Here is a 13,404-nt window from a genome sequence, read left to right as displayed (position 1 = left end):
TAGACTATTCCGTTACACTTCACAGATTCCTACCGCTCCGATTCTCAGTCGCTGATCCTCAGCTGAAAATCTACAGAATTCCTATTCTTCCGCCCCGAAGCTCCACCGTGTACAAAAACCTCTATTCTTCCGCCCCGAAGTTTTACCGCATACATCACTGCATACGCGTATAAATATTCACTTCAATCACTGATTCTCACACTTTCTCTTTCTTTCCTTCTCTAACATTTTTCTCTTTATTATATAAGATCTATCAATATTATATTAATCCATTTAGCATAGGCCTCTTACACTAGAAAAACATTCATTATCTTCTTATTAGAAATGATTATTCATGTATTATCTGCTTATTAGAAATGATTACTCACTGAGATATTTGAACATGTAATAACATATAAGAAATAGAGAAACAGTCAAACAGTTAAGCAGATATTAAGTCTCTAAATAGAAGCTTGCTCATCAGTTACTCTGACTCTGTAACAAGATCTTATAAAGAGAACAAAATCTTACAAAGAAAATGTCAGTGAAAGACCTGAGAGTTCTGATACTACAGACATATAAGATATTCATATAATTACACTTCTTCTGATTTCATAGATATCTCACATCTGACAAATAATATAATCATGTCTAATGATAATATGAGAGAACTCTTAAATGCAAGTATAGAAGTAATATCACAGTGACTTCAAGCAATGTTGAAATTACAATAACAACAGATAGCTGATATGTATGCAACTCAACAACTTTAATACAAGAAAATTCAATAATTAACTTAATAAGAAACTCATGCAATTTCAACATCTACAGAATCAAATACAAAAGTACTGAAAGAATACTTAGATACTTCTGTATATTTTAATACTTTCAATCTCACTCTCTACTCATCATGAAGAATGAAAATGCTCACAAAACTGAGTGTGAATGAAGATGTCATCAGTTCACTAATCAATCAAGATTGATATATTAATGAACAATTGAAGAATCACATGAAACAGGTGTTTTATTCATGAATAAAAGCATGTGAATCAGTATTACAAATATCTGATAACATCATCAAATATCTTAATATTCTGTTTCAAGACACGGTCATGCAATAGAAAGTATTAGACTAATTATAGAGTATCTGACAGAGAAACACTTCTCTTACAACATTCATCCCTGACTTTGACATCAAAATCTTAGAAACAGATGATCAATCTTGAGAGAATCAAATGAAGATTAGTATACTCAAGAAGATATTAACTTTTGAACTCTTACAGACTCTTATAAGTATAAATACAGACTCAACTTATGAAGACTTCTGCACACAGCTTCAGACATTGAACAATCATCTTATCAAGCTCAAGAGTATACAGAACAGTGATAGAAGATGTTACATTCACACATCTGTGCTGAGAAATAACAACAATGATGCAGACACTATGAACTGAATAGACTCAAATATCTATATATAAGCAAGAATCTCCACCATCTGAACAGACTTTCAAGTCCGTGGAATCACTTCTGAAGAAGTCACTGATTGATATTAATAAGAAGTGTGTATCAACTGTAATCAATCAGAGCATATTGCTTTCAACTGTTAATCACTCTATGTGCCTTCTCACTCAAAGAATGAATCAGTGCCTGTTCACATCAATCACATTACATTAGAGAAGGATTCAAAAGATAACTATGAGAATGTCTCAATGAAACAGGGAAAAGATTAACACCTGTTCAAATTTGTAAGCAGAGGCTTGAAGAGATCAGATAACAATAATTTAAAGAGAAAATGACAATGAATGCAATTCTTGTATCTACTGTGATAGATAACATGTATAATATAAAAGCCATGATAGACAGCAGTCTATGCTATTATACAATGATTAAATCTTCAATTATAAGATATTATAACCTTCAGTGTATTCTCTTATCAAGATCTCAACTTCTCACAGAATTTGATGATTCAAAAGATATTCACACTCATTACATGATGAAACTAAACATAGATGTCAGAGAATATCAATATAAAGATGCCTATACATACAAAGTTGATAATCTTGACTATAATCTAATGCTAGAACTTGCCTGACTATCTGAATAAGATATCTTATTGAATGCTTAAAACAGAAGCTTAATATTTTCTAACAATGATAGAATTTACAAAGATGATATTCACAATACTATGAATCTTACACAGATCTCTGTCAATGCTTATAAAATGCTCTAAAAAAGAAGTCATCATCAAAATCACTGATAGAGTCATTAATAAAGTCACTAACAGTAAGATTATATATCAATCTATTTCATCAGTCTGGCTAATATCAAGAAAGCTCTAGATAAGTTATCTTATACTACAATAACAGATTCTCACACAAAATTCTCTCAATAATATCATGAATATCTAGATATCTTCTAATAAGATAATATTATAAATATACCTTCTTTACAAGACTCAGAGATGAATCACAGTATCAAGTTAGAAAAGAAGAATAATAAGAACTCTGAATCATCATAAAACTCTCTTTATAATATATCTCAAGATGAACTTCTTCTTCTTTAAAAGACACTTCATAATCTGTTAAATAAGAGATTCATACATATTAATAACTCTTTCACTGCAGCTTCTATTCTCTTTGCAAAGAAGTCAGATAAAAACTTCAATTCTGTGTGAACTATCAAGATCTGAACAGATTGACAAAGAAATATTGTTATCTCTTATCTCTCATCAATGAAATTCTAGCATGTATCAGATGAGCTCAATAATGTATAAAGCTAGATATTATTATCATATTTCATAAGATTTATATCACTGAAGAAGATGAATGATTTACAGTATTTCAAATACATTATAGTCTCTTCAAATAAGTAGTCACATTCTTTGAACTGACTAATACTCTTAGTATATTTCAGAAGTATATCAACTGAGCACTCTGAGATTTTCTTGATAAGTTTATATCTATATATCTAGATGACATTCTCATCTTCACTGACAAATTCAGAAAAGAATATCAAGAATATATACAGAAGATATTATAATAATTACAAGAGACAGAACTATCAATAGATATTGACAAGTATGACTTTAAAGTCAAGAGTATAAAATATCTAGACTTTATCATAGAAGCTGACAAGAGAATTCAAATGAATTCTGAGAAAGTCTCTACTATTCTCAAGTGAGAGACTTTATATACTGTGAAAGATGTATGAAGATTTATTGAATTTGCTAACTTCTATCAGCAATTTATATGAAACTTCTCAGATATTACAAGATTACTTATAAAACTCACTAAGAAAGACTTAGTATTTCAATGATCAGTGAATACTGAAGCTGTATTTATATAAATAAAGAAGATATTCATTAATATCTCTCTGCTGATAATATTCAATTCTGATTATAAGACAGTTATTAAAGCTGATTTCTCTGACTATGTCACAGAAGAAGCTATATTATAATATAATCATAAAGATATCTTACAATTATGTATCTTCATATCTAAGAAACTGAGTCTCACTGAATACAACTATGAGATCTATGATAAGAAACTTCTCACAATTGTATACTATCTAGAAGAATGAGACTTCAAACTTCAAAGTGTCTCTGAATTTGAGATAATCACAGATTATAAAAATCTCAAGTACTTGACAACTATCTATAAACTTATTAAATGACAGATACAATGATGTGAGTTCTTAAAATACTTTTATTTTACAATACATCACTGTTCTGACAGTCAGAACTTGATAACAGATGCTCTCTTATAATAGAAGTAAGATATATTATCTGATGTAACAGATACTCACTGAATGAATTAAGAGCATCAGCTCTTGAATCTGAAAATACTAGTTAATCAAGATAAAACAGCTTATGATACTATATATACTTCTTCAATTAGAACTGTTACTGATATCTCAACTTCTTCTGAACTTATATTAGATGAACTATAATATACAGCAGCTTAAACTGATGAACTTCTCTAAATACTCACTGAAGTAGTATAATAAGAAGTATCTCAATTTCTCTCAGAACTATATATAAGAACTGATATCTTAGAATATTCAATCAATGATAATAACACTCTATAATTCTGTGAATAACACTGAGTTCTTCACTTCAAATTCTTACATATCTGAATAATGTAAGAGATGCATGACTCTCATATAATCAGTTATTCAGATTATGAACAACTGTATTAAATAATCTCTTAAGAGTTCTACTGATCTGAGATATTAAAGAGTATCAGACATTTTATTTAAAACTGTAATTATCATTTCTTCATCATCTTATAAAAGAACTGTAGAAAAGATCTACTGAAATCACTTGATATCTCTGATAGAATCTGATAACATATGATAATTAACTTCACTATCAATCTCTCTGAGAGTAAGAATTGTAGAAATATTCTGATTATTATAAACTGATTGAGTAAGAGTGTAATATTGAAACTCTGTGATAAGATAAATATTGAACAAGTTGCTGAAGCTTTTCTAAGAAGCCTGTTCTATTAAATACATGAATTACTAAGATCTATAATATTAGATCAGAGTTATTAATTTATAAGCACTCTCTGAATAAGAATCTGTTAAGTTCTCAAGATTATACATCATCTGTCAACTATCTATCACTCTGAGATCAATGATACATCAGAACAGATAATTCAGATTATAAAGAATTATCTTTATAAGTTCTGTAATCACTTATAAGATAATTGATATGATCTTCTTCTACACACTGAAGTTACTATCAATGATTGAGATACTGTTTTAACAGATATAAGCTTATTCTTTCTTATACACAGATATTACATAAAAGTACTGAATCTTCTAGAGATTACACATTTTATATCAGATGTCTGCAGTTCAATTCAGATTACTGATAATATAGTAATGAAACTTCAAGATACTTATAATTAAGCAGAAGCCTTTATAACAAGTATTAAACAGAATTAAGAAGATTGAATTAATATTCACTGAGATCTCACTGAGTAATATAAAATAGAAGATCTGATGTAATTAAATCTTAAAAATATACAGATTACATACTTATCTCACACACTGAATTATTATTATATAAAGTATAAGATGATGAAAGTTCTAGACAGTTATAACTACTGTCTTGACACATTATCAGAGATTCATAATATCTTTTATACAAGCTTACTCTGTTATATTATCACTGATTCATTCTCTTCTCAACTGACTTTCAACTGACAGCTGTCAGAAATCATAGAAGAAGATAATAAACTTGAATAAGAGATTGAAGATATTCTTGATAAGAGACTTCACAGCCGCAGCTGATAATATCTTATGAAATAAATTGACTACAATCACTTGATCTGAACTCTGAGTTCTATGTTATCTGAGACTGCGGCTCTTGACTGATGAGAGCTACATATAATCAAGAAAGAGAGAAGGGGCTAATATAATGAGCTGCACTTAATCAATTATATAGACTATTTCATTACACTTCACAGATTTCTATCACTTCAATTCTCAGTCATCAATTCTCAGCTGAAAATCTACAGAATTTCTATTCTTTCACTCTGAAGCTTCACTGTGTACAAAAACCTCTATTCTTCCGCTCTGAAGTTCTACTGTGTATATCACCGTGTACATGTATAAATATTCACTTCAATTATCAATTCTCACACTTTCTCTTTCTTTTCTTCTCTAACATTTTTCTCTTTGTTATATAAGACCTATCAATATCATACCGATCTATTCGGTGTAGGCCTCTTACAAGATTGTTTAAAAAGTCTCTGATATTATTTTCTGTCTATTATTTTCTCTTAAGTGATGCATTCACTCTGTTATTTCTGTTATTTATTTGAAAAAAACACCTCTACATTCCGCAGATTTTAAACATTTATCTTCAAAATAAGTCACTGTGATGAATCAATTTCAATTTGAAATTGAAAAGATTTGTTGAAAAATGCACAGAGAGAGAAAAGATATATTTTCAGATTAAGTAAAAAGAGTATAAGAACTCAATCTGAAAACCTCTTAATAAAATTACAGAGAATACTTCAGATCTTATCAAAGTCTTCATAGTTAAGAGGTCTCGCGGGCGATTATATTAGAGAAGAGATAGAATGTAATAAGAAAAAATATCAAGAAAAAAAAGAAAAAGAGGAAAAAGAAAGAAAATTCATTATTATTATATTTAATTACTTAACTATAAGAGAGAAAGCAAAAGAAAGAAGAAAAATAAAATAAAATAAAATAAAATCAGAAATTTTTCATTTATTATATTCATTTTAAATCTTTTATTAATTATTCTTCAGTTTATGTTACAGCTTCATCTTCTGTTTAGTGAGATATGTATTTTAGAATGTAATATTAACTGATAAATCATCAATTATAAAATTACTGAAGTGTGTCTCACTGAGCAATTTGAAGAAATAATTGTTATTAATAGTATTACTGACAACTGAAATTACAATAGTAAATTCTTTAATCTTGTCTAGCTTTTTCTGTGTGATCTGAACAGTATTCAGATTATATTTATCAAGATTAGGTAGTTATTTTAATCTCTTCAAATTCTGTCTTATACAGTTAATAGTACGATTTTTAGAAGATAAAATCAATCACTGCTACTCACTACTTATTCTAACTTTCTCAATTACTTTAACAGAAGTTGAACTATTATCTCTGTCACTAATTTGAACATATTTAACAGGTTTTGAAGTAATCAGACTTAAGACATTGTATTTGAAAAGAGTGAGTATTTTCTCAACAGAGATACAGATTAAATCATTTCTATTTATATTATTAATCTTAATATTCTTATTTTCATTCACACTTATAGTCTTCTTAAACTCTGACACACTTCTTTTAAACATCAGATTGTTGATATTTTTTTCAAGTATGTATCAACTACAACAGTTTAAAGAACAGCAGAAACTCTTATTATTTCACTGACAGTTAATATAAGTGCTATGTCTCTGATGAGTCTGATTATCATTCAGAGAAGTAATCACATAGTTTTTAAATTATTTATATTCTGTTATATAAAACTAATAAGATATGAAGAGTATTTCTCTGCAAGTGTGAAGAATAACAATATTTTAATTAACTGAATCTTTGAGATTGACTATTTTCAGAGTAATTATGCTGTTATTTATTATCTTTCACTGTAGCTTTTATTATATAAATAACTGTTTCAGCTTTCTGATCACCTGCTCACTGAGTAAAACAAAGAATTTATAGTTTACAATCAGTATTTTCTCACTGTATTTTATAAGTTTTTCAATGATTGAAACAGTATCTGCAAGTAGACTGGCCGCCGGAACAATAAATTTCACATTTGATTTCATTTGATCTGATCTCATACATTTCTTGACGTGAATCCCACTGGGACTAGTCATCAAAAAAACATGCAAAGTGACTATATATCAGATCTTAAAATGAAATCATGACTAGAAAAAAATGAGAAAGTGATCTCATTTAATCTCATTTAGTCTCATTCTTAGCATAAAGTTACTATTTTTAGACATTTTAAGGTTTTTTTAGACTATTTTTAATTTTTTTAAAAGTAACACTTTTTGATAACACTCAAATGAGATTTAAAGTCATTTAAAGCAATAAAAATAATTTAAATTGAGAAGTGAAAATCATGGTCTCATTTAAAAAATGTGATAAGAGTAAATAGTAAGTTTCACTGAGACAGTATGAGACTACTATCTAATTTTAAAACTGTGTAATGAGATCAGTTAAATTGATAATAAAACTATCAAAGAATCTGATTCTGATTTCAGACATAGTCACACAGTCAGTCTATCTGCAAGTTTTTCTTTCTACAGTTGAATTTTACATTATTAATATACTTTGCTGAGCTCGCTTTTTATTCTTCTGAAAGTGTAAATCAGTCTTGTTATTATAATGTAAAAAATATATACAAGTCACACTTTATAGTTAAAATATCTGATAATTTTCAATAATCTTTTTCACTTTATTCTTTTTAATATATTATTCTTTAATGTTCTACATTACTTCTGATCATTTTCATTGATTTTTATCAACTTCAATCAGCTTCAGTTTCTCTGTATGTTTTTTCATCAGTCTCTTCTATCACTGACTTTATTTTCACTCTTATCTGATTTTATGATTTTATTCTATCTTCAGTTACTGCTTTTTTAAAATTCTCTGCAGACTTTATATTCACCTCTGCATCTGTATCTTTGTCAGAGAATCAATATATATTTAAAAGTTACAACTTCTTAAGCTTAGTAAATAATATAATAAATTTTTATATAACTCTCTCTGCAGTTGCATCTGAATCTTTTAAACTTTCACTTTTAGATTTCTTTACTGACTCATTTATAACTTTCTGATCATGTAATCTAGCTGATTAATAATGAGATACAGTTATTTTTTTCTCATTACGTTTTTAAACTATTTTAAATATAAAAGAATAAAGTTCTAACTTTTCTATTTTATTCATTTTCTCTGTTATTTTCTTCTTATCACTTATATTAAAAAGAGTATTATTGTAGCGGGCTGCGCCCGATCAATTATATAGACTATTTCATTACACTTCACAGATTTCTACTGAAGCTTTAATTCTCAGTCACTGATTCTCAGCTGAAAATCTACAGAATTTCTATTCTTCTGCTCTGAAGTTTCACTATGTACATTATCATGTATGAGTATAAATATTCACTCTGATCACTGATTCTCATACTTTCTCTTTTCTTTTCTTCTTTAATGTTTTTCACTTTGTTATAGAAGATCTATAAATATTATACTGATCTATTCAGTGAAGATCTCTTACACTTGAAAAATGTTCATCATCTTCTTATTAGAAATGATGACTCATTGAAAAGATATCTCAACATGTAACAATGTGTAAGAAATAGAGAAATGATTAAACAATTAAGCAGACACTGAGTTCTCAGATAGAAGCTTGCTTACCAGTCACTCTGACTCTGTAACAAGATCTTATAAAGAGAATATCAGTGAAAGATCTGAGAGTTCTGACACTTTAAATGTATAAGATATTTATATGATTACACTTCTTCAGATTTCACAGATATTATATATCTGATAAATAATATAATCATGTCTAATGATAATATAGAAGAACTCTTGAATACAAGCATAGATATAATATTATAGTGATTCTAAGCAATATTGAAATTACAACAATAATAAATAGCTGATATGCATGCAAATCAATAACATCAATATGAGGAAATTCAATGATTAATTCAACAAGAAATTCATGTAATTTCAACACTGACAGAATTGAATATAATACAAGTGCTAAAAGAATACTTAAATACTTCTGCATATTTTAATACTTCTGATCTCACTCTCTACTCATCATGAAGATTAAAAATGCTTGTAAAACTAAGTATAGATGAAGATATCATCAGTTCACTAATCAATCAAGATTGATATATCAATGAATGATTGAAGAATTATATGAAATAGAAGTTTCATTCATGAATGAAAGCATGTGAATCAGTGTTGTAAACATCTGATAATATTATTAAATATCTTGATATTCTGTTTCAAGACACTGTTATGTAATAGAAAGTGTTAGATTAATTATAGAGTGTCTGATAGAGAACCACTTCTCTTACAAGATTCATCCCTGACTTCAACACTAAGATTCTAGAAGTAGATGATTAGTCTTGAAAGAATTGAATGAAGATTAGCATGCTTAAGAAGACATTAACTTTCAAACTCTTACAGACTCTTATAAATGTAAATAAAGACCTGACTTATAAATGCTTCTGCACACAACTTCAGATATTAAATGACTGTCTTATCAAGCTCAAGAGTATACAGAATAGTGACAGAAGATGTTATACTTCTGTCACTTATACACCTGTGCTGAAGAATAATAACCATGATGTAGATGTCATGAACTGAGTAGACTTAAATATCTATATATAAGCAAGAGTCTTCACTGTCTGAACAGACTTCTGAGTTTCTGAGATCATCTCTGAAGAAGTTGCTAATCAACATCAACAAGAGATGTACATCAATTGTAATTAATCAGAACATATTACTTTTAAACTGCTTATCAGTCTGTATATATTCTCATTTCAAAGAAAGATTAATACTGACAGTTCATACCAATCATATTACATTGAAGAAAGATTTGAAAGATAACTATGAAGATGTCTTAATGAAACAGGGAAAAGATTAGCTTCTGTTCAAATTCATAAACAGAAGCTTGAAGAGGTCAGATAATATCATAATAATGATTTGAAGAGAAAATGATAATGAATATGATTCTTGTATCTACTGTAATTAATAACATGTATAATATAAAAGCCATGATAAACAGTAATCTATATTATTAGATAATGATTAAATCTTCAGTTGTAAAATATTACAATCTTCAGTGTATCTTCTTATCAAAACTCTGAGTTCTTACAGAATTTAATGACTCAAAAGACATTTATATCTGTTATATGATGAAGTTGATCATAGATATTAAAGAATATTAATATGAAGATGTCTATATATATGAAGTTGACAATCTTGATTATAATCATATTTTAGAACTTGTCTGACTATCTGAATAAGACATTTTATTGAATGCTTGAAACAGAAGCTTAATATTCTCTAACAATGATAGAATTCACAAAGATGATATTCACAAGACTATGAATCTTACACAGATCTCTGTCAATGCTTATAAAATACTCTGAAAAAGAAGTCATTAATAAAACTACTGATAAAATCACTGATAGCAGAATTATATATCAATCTATTCTATCAGTCTGACTGATATTAAGAAAGCTCTAGACAAGTTATCTTATACTATAATAATAGATTCTTATACAAAACTCTCTTAATAATATCATGAATATCTAGATGTCTTCTGACAAGACAACATTATAAATATATCTCTTTTATAAGGCTCAGGTGTAGATCACAGTATCAAGTTAGAAAAGAAGAATGATAAGAACTCTGAGTTATCATAAGACTCTCTTTATAATATGTCTCAAGATGAACTTCTTCTTCTTCAGAAGACACTCAACAATCTGTTGAATAAGATATTTATATATATTAGTAACTCTTTTACTGCAGCTTCTATTCTCTTTGTAAAGAAATCAGAAAAAGAACTTCAATTCTGTGTGAACTATCAAGATCTGAACAGATTGATAAAGAAAGATTGTTATTTCTTACTTCTTATCAATGAAATTCTAGCATGTATCAGATGAGCTCAATGATTTACAAAACTAGATATTATCACAGTATTTCATAAGATTTATATTATTAAAGAAGATGAATAGCTCACAGCATTTTAAACACATTATAATCTCTTTAAATGAGTAGTCACACTCTTTGAACTGATCAATGATCTCAGTACATTTCAGAAGTATATTAACTGAGCACTCTGAGATTTTCATAATGAATTTGCATCTGCATATCTACATGATATTCTCATCTTCACTAATGAATTCAGAAAGAAATATCAAGAGTATATATAAAGAGTACTACAATGATTACAAGAAGCAGAACTATCAATAGATATTAACAAGTGTGATTTTGAAGTTAAGAGTATAAAATACCTAGGTTTTATCATAGAAGCTGGTAAGAGAATTTGAATAAATTCTGAGAAGATCTCTGTCATTCTTGAATGAGAAGCTTCATGTACTGTGAAAGATATATAAAGCTTCATCAGATTTACTAACTTCTATCAGTGATTTATATGAAACTTCTCAGATATCACAAGATTATTTACAGAACTTATCAAGAAGAACTTAGTATTTCAGTGATTAGCAGACACTGAAGCTATATTCACACAGATAAAGAAGATATTTATTAATATCTCTCTGCTAATAATATTTGATTCTGATTATAAAATAGTTATTTGTAAGAATAAATGCTCCCAGGCAATTGTTCAGATGTTTGCAGCTTGATGTGATATATACTATTAACTACTAGAAGTATTCACAGTAGAAAGATAAAATGTAGAGTTCAAATGTATAATAGCATTCAAGTTGAGTTATGAATAGTATTCACCAACTCCAGTCTATATAGTTGTATGTAGTCAAGAGCCACTAGTTCTATTAATTATATAAGAGATAGAAATAGAGATAAAGAATCTGTGAGAAGTGAGATTTCTTACATACTCTTTCCTCTGTAAGACTTTGTCTGTGAAGTCTTTCACTGAGTGATTTCATAGAATCAGATTCAGTACTGCAGTGATACTCACTAAAAACTCTTCACATCTATAAAAAAAACCTTAGTGAGAAAAAATCACTTATTACTATAAAGAGAAAAGAGTCTATTACTCAGTTTCTTATTCTGTAAGATTTTTTATAATCTGCAGATCTTTCTCTGACTATTATACAGATTCATCTCATATCTTTTATATAGAAGAATTCTGATTAACTCTCAATTATTTCTGTGAGATTCTTGTGTGATTATTATATAGATTCATTCTACATCTTTCAATCTGAAGAATTTCAGTTAATCTTCAATCATTTTTTCATAAGATTTTATGTAATCATTACACAGATTCATTCTGCAGATGAATCACTTTCTGTAAGATTATTCTTATTAAAGAGAAGTATTCATGAGTTAATCTTTCACTTATTCTTATAAATCATCATTCTTTGATACTATAGAATTGTGAGGAATTTTTCATTCTTTTACTAACTTTGTAGAATTGTAGAATTAAGATGTTTACAGTCTGTAATCACTCTTTATAGTTATATAGAAAGATTCAGATCTGTAATTCATAATCACTCTTTATTTACTAGAGTGATCTGACTGTTTCATAAGATCATTCATAGTGTAGATAAATCTCTCTAAAGTAGTATAAATATCTCAGATTTATCTGTGAAGTCTCATCTTCTTTTCTCTTTTACTGTAACAGCTCTTATTCTCATAACTGTGAGTATTCTTATTTATTCATCAAGTATTTTCACTCAGATAACAGAGAGAGAGTGTTTCTAACAATATTTATATATTAATTCAAGAACTTGTTAAGAATAAAAAAAAATTTAATTCTAATATTTTTATAAATAATGTCTGACTACTGCTGAGCTTTCTGTGAGTGTTCTTATAACTTCTCTAGTCACTTTTTACTAGCTGATGAAGCAGAGATGTTATCACTTACTATAGTGTCTTCACTTATTTCAGCTCTGTCACTGTATCTAATCTTCAGATCAGCAGTTAACTCTGTATCTCTTTCAGATCAGTTTCTGACTTTAAGTAGTACAGTTCTACTCTTTACTGTAAGTCTCTCTGTAAGTAATTTCTTACAGATTCTAGCTAATAGTTTCTGTAAAGCTCTCAGTGCTGTTAGTACTCTCTGCAGTCTCACAGATCTGCAATCACTCTCTCTCTATTCACACAATCTCTGATCAGATATATATAAATATCTCTAACTTTTCTATTAACAGTTCTCACACTGCAGCGCATTTTCACAATCTTATTATTAATAACAGATGA

The sequence above is a fragment of the Blastomyces dermatitidis genome (genome assembly GCF_000003525.1).
Source record: "Blastomyces dermatitidis ER-3 genomic scaffold supercont1.1, whole genome shotgun sequence".
Taxonomy (NCBI): domain Eukaryota; kingdom Fungi; phylum Ascomycota; class Eurotiomycetes; order Onygenales; family Ajellomycetaceae; genus Blastomyces; species Blastomyces dermatitidis.
The sequence above is the reverse complement of the archived record's forward strand: the minus strand, read 5'-3'. Positions refer to the sequence as shown.